General features: G+C 36.6%; 1 long non-coding RNA gene across 1 annotated transcript; it reads right to left on the reverse strand.

Annotated features, from left to right (window-relative positions):
• Nucleotides 1-9378: 9378 nt before the first annotated feature.
• On the reverse strand, nucleotides 9379-10307 carry LOC126875036 (uncharacterized). Its single transcript, XR_007693219.1, has 2 exons — nucleotides 9628-10307; nucleotides 9379-9560 (listed from the first exon to the last, which is right to left on the reverse strand). It is a non-coding gene; the product is annotated as an uncharacterized LOC126875036 (long non-coding RNA).
• Nucleotides 10308-10567: the final 260 nt, after the last annotated feature.

Raw genomic sequence — 10567 nt, forward strand, 5'->3', positions numbered from 1 at the left:
TGTCAGCTCACTGTGTTTATCCACAAATAGCTAATCATATAATGTATTGTACATATAATTCAAATTATAAATAAATTAATTAATTAATAACTGATATATAAAACTAAATAAATAATTACAGTAGTTAATTAAATAGGTGGATAAAACAGAATAGATAAAAGTAGATAACAGATAATTAATTTCTTTAATTGTTGCTTAAAATAATTTTTATGGACTATACCCTGTATGTAAGCCTTATAGAAAGTTCATATTCTGTTTCATTTGGTTGCCTAGCCTTTATTATGGAACCACAAAATACATGGAAGTGATTCCATATATCAATGTCTGCTGTAACTAAGATAATTATATTCTTGGCGCTTAAGCCCTTTTCAAGGGCTGCACGTTGGGAGGTAAGTATTTGCATTGTACAATGATTAATAAGTTTTTTATTCTTTATAAAGATGACTGCACCGTCTATCAATTTTCTTGTCTAATTATCTTTCTTATATAGGGTCCATTCCGTCCTCCAATCCACTATTGCTGTTTCTTCCAATTATTCTATCTCCTACTTGAGTAACATTTGCACCCTACTGGTTATGCTTCCTACCGTCTTTATTGTGTGCCTTTTTTCACCTCATACATCTTTCCTTACAGCTGTGCTTTAATGTATATTGACATGTTGCCAGTATAAGCTATTGATGTCCATATTAAGGTCAATCTTTGTGCTTGTTTTAATATTTTTTTATTTTTAGTCATTTTTAGAACCTCAGCCCATATAGGAGAGGTTTATGGTACCACCGATTCCCAGACATTGTAGTACAATTTTCTAACGAGGTTAGTGGGGCCATTTACGTTGACAAGGAATCCTGTCAGCACTCCGACTAATGCATCAGCTCTATCGCATACTGTTTCCAGGTACATAGTGTACTTTCTGGTGTTGTCAATTGCTACTTCCAAGTACTTAATAGTCTTATTTGTAGTAATTGACGTATTTATAATATTTACATTATCTTAGATATTCGCATACCAGTCAATAGAATAATCTCTGCTTTTTCTTTCGTAATTTGCAATCCAGCGTTATTACGCCAAGTCATAATTTTACTTATGATCATATTTAGTTTATTTTCTATGGTTTCTTCTTTATTGAAGTCCATTAAAATTGCCAAATTGTCTGCAAAGGCTACAGTTCAAAAAATTTTTAGAGTAGCAAATTTATTAAGAAGTCCATTGTACACTAAGTTCCATAATAACTGTCCTGCTATAGAACCTTGTGAGACTCATGCGTGGACATTACTTTCAAATTCTTTATTTATGCTTTTAATTATAATCTCTCCATCCTTCAGGTGATCAAATAATAATGTCAACAAGTTTCCTGGAAGTTTTCTTTGCCTGGCTTTGTTAATTAATGTATCCCATCGAAGGATGTGCAAAGCATTTTTAATGTTGACAGCCATCAGGATACATACTAAATTTTTCTTTCTTCAGAAATTTGCAAATTTGCTAACTTGTGTGATGGCATCGACCATGCTCCTACATCTGCGGAAACCATATTGGTTTTTGTGATATAGATCCTGCTTCAATTATTTCTCAATGGAGAATTTAAAAGTATTTTCCCCTACCTTGCTCATTGCAGGTAGGATACTTATGGGGCAATAGAAAGTAAGAAGGAGGGGATCCTTTCCTGATTTTGCTGCCAATACTACTCTGGTAATTTTCCATTTTTTATGTATTTTATCTATTTTATGTATAGTATTAATCATGCTTAGTATGCTGTGAGCTTCGCGCTCAAATAATAATTTAATTGTTGTTTCAGGAACCCCATCTACGCCAACAACCTTTGTAGAATTCAATTGTTTGATGGCATTCGCTAATTCCTCCATTTGGACGGTGACATATACATCGTCGCTTGTTACTTCCTCGTATTTGCCATCCCGTCTCTCTTCTTTGGCAGTTATGTTTATTTTTGTGGTGAAAAGTGTATTTATAATGCTATTGATTTTATTTGAGTTCAAGTTAACTATTGGTTTCTTGTTTTTTAATTTATTTATAATGCTTCTGTAGGGTTTACCCCATGGATTCCATTTTACGAATTCCTTCCATGCTCTCTGCTTTTTTGAATTAATATTTTCAGTTTCTTTTTTCTGCTTACATATCTTAGTAAGATCCTCCACATTGCTGACTAAATTTAATACAGGTTTTTTGGGCAACCTCTCCAATTTATTCACTATTTTTCTAAATGAGGCTATATCCTTGTTCTACCATTCGTTTTCGTTCTTCTTAACCCTTAATGGGAAGACTTTTTTTCCCTTTGCACTCAAGAGGCGAATTTCAGTCACCACAGCATTCCGTGCTGCAATTCCAGTGGCGAGCGAGAGGCGATAGTCCCTGTTTATGCTAGATTTTGACATGTCCAATTGATGAGAGTGCAATATTGGTTCGTAAATTAGTTCCTTGGCTCTTTGTGTACTTTGTTAGGAAGTGTAAAGTGTTAGACTTTAAAATGCAGATAAAATATTTAATCTCATATCCCTCCGAAACTATGGTTCAACTATGGTATGGAAACAACGTCTCCAACGTTAGTTCGGATTCGACGATCGTGGCAAAAGTATTATAGTTTGGAAACCCTAAAAAAGTGGTTTTCGGAAGTGAAATTAGCTCAAATGAAGATGAACTTGATTTTGAACTGTTAAAAATGAGATTAATTATATCAAGAATACATCTTGGTGAATGGTTTATAAGTTATCATACAAAAAAATACAGAAATTAATATTATAAAATTATATTTTCGGCCGAAAAAGTCCTCGAGTGCAAAGGGTTAATAAACCTATCTGGATCAAAGGCCTCTGTCGAAAATTTATAATGACCCCAATTTCTGTTGATTGTCGTATTTTAAAATTCATATAATGCATAAAGGTGACCTGAAATATTAAAAATTTGTCGGATGTTTATCCTTTTATAAAGCCTAGCTAACCCTAGCTAAGGTTCTACCTCTTTTGTCGGTTTTATCTCCGCCCCACGCTGCTGTTTTTTCATTATAATCGGCAGCAACAATTATTTTTCTTTGTTTTTGATATATCTTTTTAATTAAACTTTCTAGTTTATTAACATATTTGTAATAGTTATCTTTATTGATGTTGGGGAACAATATCTACTCACACAGTCAAATTCTCCTATTCTTATTCCCACCACACCATGTTCTTGAATTATGGTATCTTCACACGGTTATGTGCCATTAAATAACATAACCTATATGGATGCGTCTCCTTTTGTGTCCTTGTATCAGTACGTCTGTTGTTTATTTGGTTCAGAGTTGATAACAATACTGCTCTGACTTCACAAGCGTATTGGTACATTAAATCCTGCGCCAACTTGCAGCGATTTAAATTGATCTGCAAGATCTCTATCTTTTTGGTCTAATATTCCCCTCCTTCATCGCTCTTCTGTATATAGGGTACGCCAATGACCCAGTGACGTGCCTTTTGTTTGTGGATCCTTGTACACTGTACATGGTGCAGTACGATTCGTTATTACAATATGCCTTATTGTTGTCCCTACCTCCACATTTCCTGCAGAGCTCCTTTCCTGGGCTGACTTATCTGCACCGGTTTGAAGTGTGTCCAATTTTATGGCACCTAAAACATCTACTGATTTTCGGCAAAATTTTTATATTTGTTATTGTTAACTCCGTTCTGATTTTTAGAGTGTTATAATCAGCAGGTACAGTTGATGTGGGGATAACAACTATGGTCTGTTCCCCATAGAGTTCTCCGTAGTGTCTTGGCGTTCAGTTCGCGTTACTTATGTCTAAATTTCGACAAATATCGCTACTGAGCTCTTCTTTGCTCGTCAGTGGATCAATGTTTTTTACTTCCAGTAACACCATAGTCTATAATGGTGTTGGTTGTACCCGGTTTTCTGTAACCGTTTTCATTTTCTCAGATATTTCACTCGCTGGTGCTTTAGCCTGTTGTTTCCTTGAGAGCTTCCTTAGCTCCTATAACCTTTCTATAGGCTTCGGGCCATTCTCTTTCTCTTTCGACCTCAACGAGTATTGCCTCCGGTCTATTGTGGATTCTTCGCTGACTTCTTGCTTCTCTAATGTCCCTTTTGGGTTGATATTGATATTCTATTTGCACTTTCTATTCGTTAATCTCGCTACTGTTGTCTTCCTTCTGGGTGTCATCTTTTTCGGTGCTCATTTTGATACGTCCGCGTATGCCAAATCTTCTTTCCTTGCTCTTTTCATTAAATCCCTCCTCTTTGTCTTCCGCTGCAAAGGTCTGTTTTCTTTTACTGAGTTGGTAGTGTTTTTTCCTTTGTATATCAGTCTTGTGGCGACACTCAACAACAAATACCACCACTGGACAGTAACTAGTACCGGACGACGGCAGCGCAGTGGTTACCGCCTTAGCTTACGAACGTTCGGGACCCGGGTTCGAATCCTGGCGACCGGAGTCCGATTTTTTTCCGTGCATCTAAATTAGAAGAAAAATAGCAGTACCCCAGCAACGACATCTACAGCCAGCAGCTATAAGTATCACGGACAACACAATACGCCTCAGTCTGTATTTAGTAGCTACTATATTCTGTTTTAGGGTGCGACGTTTGGGTTACCACCAGCTCTCTATGAATAACCGTTTCCTTGACCGATGTCCCCTCTTACCCCTCTTTTTTACCCACTTATATGTCTGTTATTTTTAGTGATTGGTTATTTTCGGATCTTTTTTGGATAATAAGTGGAACCTCGTATTTATTTTGTTTGTGTTTAAGATCACTTCGATTAGTGTATTAATGAACACATCCACCTCCACTTGTTTGATGAAGTATTCTATTTCTCTTTTTGATTGCGAGGATCTCCTTTCTTCCTCGTCATCCCTTTTCGTAAGATCTTTTATATTTTTCTGCCTCCTCATAGCCGATATGATTAACCCTTTCCCGTACTTTAGCGAGTCAGCCTCGCGATGAAGATTTTGGCCCAAACGTAAATATCGCGAGTCTGACTCGCGACCAGATACTTGGGCCAAACGTAAACATAACAAGTCGAGCTCGCGGACTGTTTTTTTTGCCCGTTACGATCGTGACTGAATGTTAGTTCTTGTTTATGAGCATCAGTCTGGTCTGTTTAGCGCGCGTCTACCGCTTGGGTCCGAGTTTCGTCGAACTAAATGGCACGGGAAGGGGTTAATGGTTCCTTAATTCTTTTTGTTTTTACCGCCATTGGGGTGCTATAATCGACTATGTTCGGAATATTCCAAAGGTATGTCGATATCTAATTCACTTTCATCAGCATATTTGTTCTAGTTAACTGGACTTCTCGCCAGGCTTTTTTTGGAATAAAGGGATCGTTAGCTTCCTTTGTTCCTTTTCTTAACAAGGGTAAAATCTTATCCTCCGATACTGTCCGAAATGATCTCCCGTCTATAAATCGTTTTGTTCCCCCTGTAGACGTGTCCCTAGTATAGGATGCTTTAATTAAAGAAAAGTTGTATTCAGCGGTGAAAAAGAATTCATGCTGAATTGCAGCATATCCAAGAAGTCCTTGGACAAAACCTTATACTGTAATATGTTCTACATCGACATATATTGGAAATATTCTTAATAAATCTGAAGATATAGATATTAGCTATCCGTATCTTAAATTTTTTGTAGGATCACACCTCCTAAGTGAATTAGTCAAAAAAGAAAACTCATCGATTAGGCATCATTTGCTTTTTCATTATCAACCTACGTATTTGATCAAGCTACACTTTGAAGGTTGCAAATAATGTTTACGAAACTGCAAAATGGCTTAATATTATTGGTTTCACGGATTAATATTTCAGTGTTGCGGGAATATAGCGTGTAACAATTCTAGACAGCGCCTTAACTGAGATCGAACTCGATAGAAAAAATTATGAAATCCTCATACGAATTCATATACGAATGGTATACTTGGTACGCACATTTCTTTGTCAACCGAGCTTAACGAGTCGAAGACAAAAACCATTTAAGAAAAGTGGAGCTCTTTATATAGAATTTAGGCATAAACAAATCTATGGTAAAATATAAATGGTCATATAATATACGAACTGCATTACCATGATTAATATTAACATTAGAATGTCATCCCAAGCGATGGAATTTAGATCATTGCGCACGATTTTTCGGAGTAAGCGCCACGTCTGAGATCATATCTGTAGGTTATATAATTGCTAGACGAAAAGTAAGATGTTAAATCCATGCAAAACTTTACAACCTTTAAAAACCACAGTAAAGTAAAAGAAGATAAGGCAGCTCTTCTAGTCTTATTATCCCTAGCTCAAAATAAATCAAGGCAAAACTTACAATGATTGATTTTTTTTAAATAAACGACAAAAATTTAGGTTGAGAACTAAGTATTCTAGGAATGTTGCTATATTCGAGTTTGCCTCGGGGTCAATTGATGGAATTTGGCCGTTACATGTGGCATGAAGCAAATTAAAATCATCTAGTATGTACAGTATTATACATACGATCGGGATACAAGTCAACGATTTCAATAACGCCATATGAGATATCGGAATATACAAATAGAGAAGATGTGGGTGGAAAACAAACTGCCGCGAAAGAAGCACATGTTGATCTAAAAAGAATCCTAACAAGGATATTAATGTGTGTACTTAAGGAACGAAATGAGCTTTTAACAGCAATTAAAACACCACCATCTCTTGAGAAGTTGTTAGTGAGAAAAGATCTTTGGCAGTGTTATAGCGCTGCCGTGTGAAAAGGGAATGGGCGTTCCGTCCCGGGACTACCGGTGGACTCGTCAGTAAGGCTATGCCCGGTAGTCCCTACCTTAGACGTAGACCTAGTCTCGCTAGGTGCGGTATTTGTATCGTGCGCTCGTATATTCGACCGCTAGCAAGATAGACAGACTCGTCGTCGTAGTAGCCGTCTGGTGTTGGCGGTTGGTACCCGCGGAGCGCCCGGGAGATGTTGCGCCGCGTTGATGCCTCGACCTGTCGGCGTCCTGTTGGTACCGATCCGTCACAGATCTACCACAACGAAATACAGCAAGCAAGTACATACTTGCAGCGAAATACATACTCGCAGCAAGAATAGCTAAGCTTCGAGGTTAATACATCAGAATGAAACCATGTTTTCATGAGAGCAATCACATCGTACGCACGTGGGGAACAAGCAGTTCCACATTACAGCTACTATAACTTTCTATAAAAACCATTACATTTTGGTTATGCACTAATGGATGGAGATGGTGTATTTTGACTTACCAGTAACCGGAAGAATCCTGTGAGGGATCCGAATATATTGGATTGATTTTGACACATCGTTAGTAACCTGCAATTTGGTTTCCACGGTGTCTAGAAACGCACGCTGTTTAATCGTTTGGTGTTGCGAAGCTCTGACTGAACCCTAGTAATTTGATCTGTTTTTCAAAATTAATAAAAGAGTCTCTGACAATTTAAGTGTGACACAAATTGACCTAAGCTTGTCACCAGAAATACTTCTATCAAACCGCTTGATAATAAAGCCAGTGTTGCAAGATTGGAGCTGAATTTTATGTAGACTACCTTTAATAATGGACGTCTCCGTGGAAAAGTATGAGATCTCTTATTTCTTGTCATAATTTGCTCAATAATATTTCCATCAAGATTACTTGTAGTCGATTCAAAATCGCTCATCCTATTCTTATATAAAACCACTCACTTTATCAAGCTGCAGCCTTGTACATCAGATGTAGGTAACACCGGAGCAATAATGGTTACTTGCATGTTACAATCCAGAAGTTTTCCCGACTGTTATAGGTGCAAATAACGGAATAAACAAGACACTTCCGGATATGATGATATCTAACAGAATAGACAAGAGATAGGGTTGCCAACTGGATTGGAATACACCTTGAAGGTGTGTTTCTTAGTAGATGTCTGTTTAGTAGATGTTAGAGAAAAACAATCGCTGGATAGGACACACTAGTAATAAATGGTAAACAAACTGTATATTCATCAGCAGACAGAGACATGATAATAGCAGAGTCGAAACGAGCACAGAAACAATCAGATAAAGTAATACAACTTTTCAAACAGGAAATTTAGGTTATTTATGACAAAACTGAGTAGAGACGCCATAATTGCACACTTGAAAAAGAAATCGATTTGGACATAAATCTGCACAGCAGAAGCTGAAAATATACGAAATTTTGCTATATGAATTCATGCAGTGTATAATATATCAGTGTATAACATGCTGAGACGCCAAGTGATAATAATGCAAATAAAAAGTAAATAATTTTTTAGAATTAATAATTTAATACTACGAGCATCTAAAACTTATTTCTTCTCGGAATGTTTTGCAATAACTTCATTCACTAATTTCTCGAGATCTTCAAATATGACCTCACTACACTCAGAATTGCCAATAGACAACAATAGATTTTATCTGTCTGCTTAAAAACCTATCATGGAAAGAAACACAAACTAATCGATTTCTCTGAGCGGTATAATTTAAGAAAGATTCTATTTCACGTTAAAACATAAGCTACAAAACAAAACTAAAATTACTACGATTTTAAATAGAAAAAAGGTAAAAGAATTAATGAAAGAAGATATAAAAAAGGGTATACGCAAGAGTGGGCTCTTAAGCTAGAGGATGATTTTCTCTGTCCAGTCTACCACGCTTAAGCAGACTCTAACTCAAACCATTCCACAGATCGTTACAACTCGCATCTTAGGATCGCACGTCGAAGAATAACGTAGCTTTACGCTCCCGTAAAAGGCCGGAGTGGGCCTAGCTAAAATTGTTTACGTTACATTATTGTTGTACATAACGAATTAGGTTGTGGAGCTCGATACGTGAATTATCATAATTCGTTAGTTGAGAAGCCGTGAGAGCCGTGAGATGTTTATTCCTTTTCTACCTTTCTTTCCTTTCCTTCAAGCATATTTCTTCACTCTTGCACTTTATCTATTAATTTTATAATTTATAATGCTATTATTTATAAATTGGTGTGTACATAGCGATAATCAAACTTTCGACACAAACTTATATTTTTCACGTTAACTATGGAAATTGTATGATAATGTTGAACAGAAATAATAAGTTTATAGTACAATGTAACTATCGATGAGGTAATATTCAATATCGAGATATATACATATGTGATATACATATCAGAAGATGAAGTTTTCGTGATTAAAAGTTTTGTAATTTTGACCGCAAAAATCGACGCTTCGTTCTGGTTGCGTGTCTCCTTCGTATCGCAGGATGTTTAACGTAAATGCTGATTTGAGTTCAGACCAGAAACTCCTCATACAAAATGAAATGTGTTATTAACAGAAAGAAAAGATATACCTAATATTAACATTAATGTTCACTTTTGAGAAATACATCAAGAAATACTCATGGTAAGGTTTCCCCACAATGTCGTGCTTTACAATAGTATTTTATAAAAGAAATTTTGTTTTAACAATTGTTATTAAACAGGTTTTGGAGTTTGATATTTAATTGATTCACACAGATTCAATTTTTATGTTCTGTATTTCACCACCATGTACAGCCATATGAACACATCGGATGCACTTGGATAATTAACACGTGGTCGACACCTAAAACAAAGGAGCGTCGTTAGAAGTCGTACCAACTTAGCATGTAAGAACTAGTAATCATACCAACCTAACATTCCCTCAACAACAACGGCTTTCCTTATGAACAATTCCAACCCAGTTACATACGTACAAATTATTACAGATTATATAAAATCTCATATGAACTGACTGAGCGCGCTTCCTTGCGATCACGAGGACGGTCGAACAAGGCCATTTAAACGCATCTTTAAGACCAACGATCATGCATAGGAATTTAAATAATCCGAACTGCGTGTTTATTGCCGTCTTCGGCACATCCTGCTTTATGACTAGAATTTTATTTTGATCACCTTGATTAGATCAAGAGTTGAAGAGATCTTACCGTGAAGCACCTTACAGATGTGATACTGGATAAGATTGAGTATTGAAACACTCATAGTTTCTATAGGGGCACCAGTTTACGATGCTAGTTAGAATCGCGCGTAGTGCTTTACCGGACGTGAATAGAAGACGGTTGAATAAATTATTCTTTGACACTTTACTTAGTCTTTATTGTTTGTCCGGAGGCTATTAAAGCATCAGTAAGAGAACACCAAGATCAATTAAGAGAAATAAGGCAAGGATTAACCGAAAACGTGCAAAATTATAACATTAGATTTCGACGTGCCTTTAGCAAACTTCAATACAACATTAGCAATGAATATAAAGACGAACTAACTCGACGAGCGATGAACAATCGACTATACGTGGACTCTGTGACTGACTATGTAAGAGGCCTTCGTTCAGAAATAGGACAAGAGGTATTGGCTAATCCCCCCCCCCCAAACATCATCGACGCAGAAACAAAAACAATGGACGTGGAAAGACACTTCCGCGAAGACAACGCTCGCAGACGGATGACGCGATAAACAACCGCTCCGCCATCTTATCGTAACCAGACGTCTCAACCAGTAGGTAACCGCTTCACGATTACGAACACAAACACAATCAATTCACACAAAACATTCAATCAAGAATGAATAATTTTA

The sequence above is a fragment of the Bombus huntii genome, chromosome 17 (genome assembly GCF_024542735.1).
Source record: "Bombus huntii isolate Logan2020A chromosome 17, iyBomHunt1.1, whole genome shotgun sequence".
Lineage (NCBI taxonomy): Eukaryota > Metazoa > Arthropoda > Insecta > Hymenoptera > Apidae > Bombus > Bombus huntii.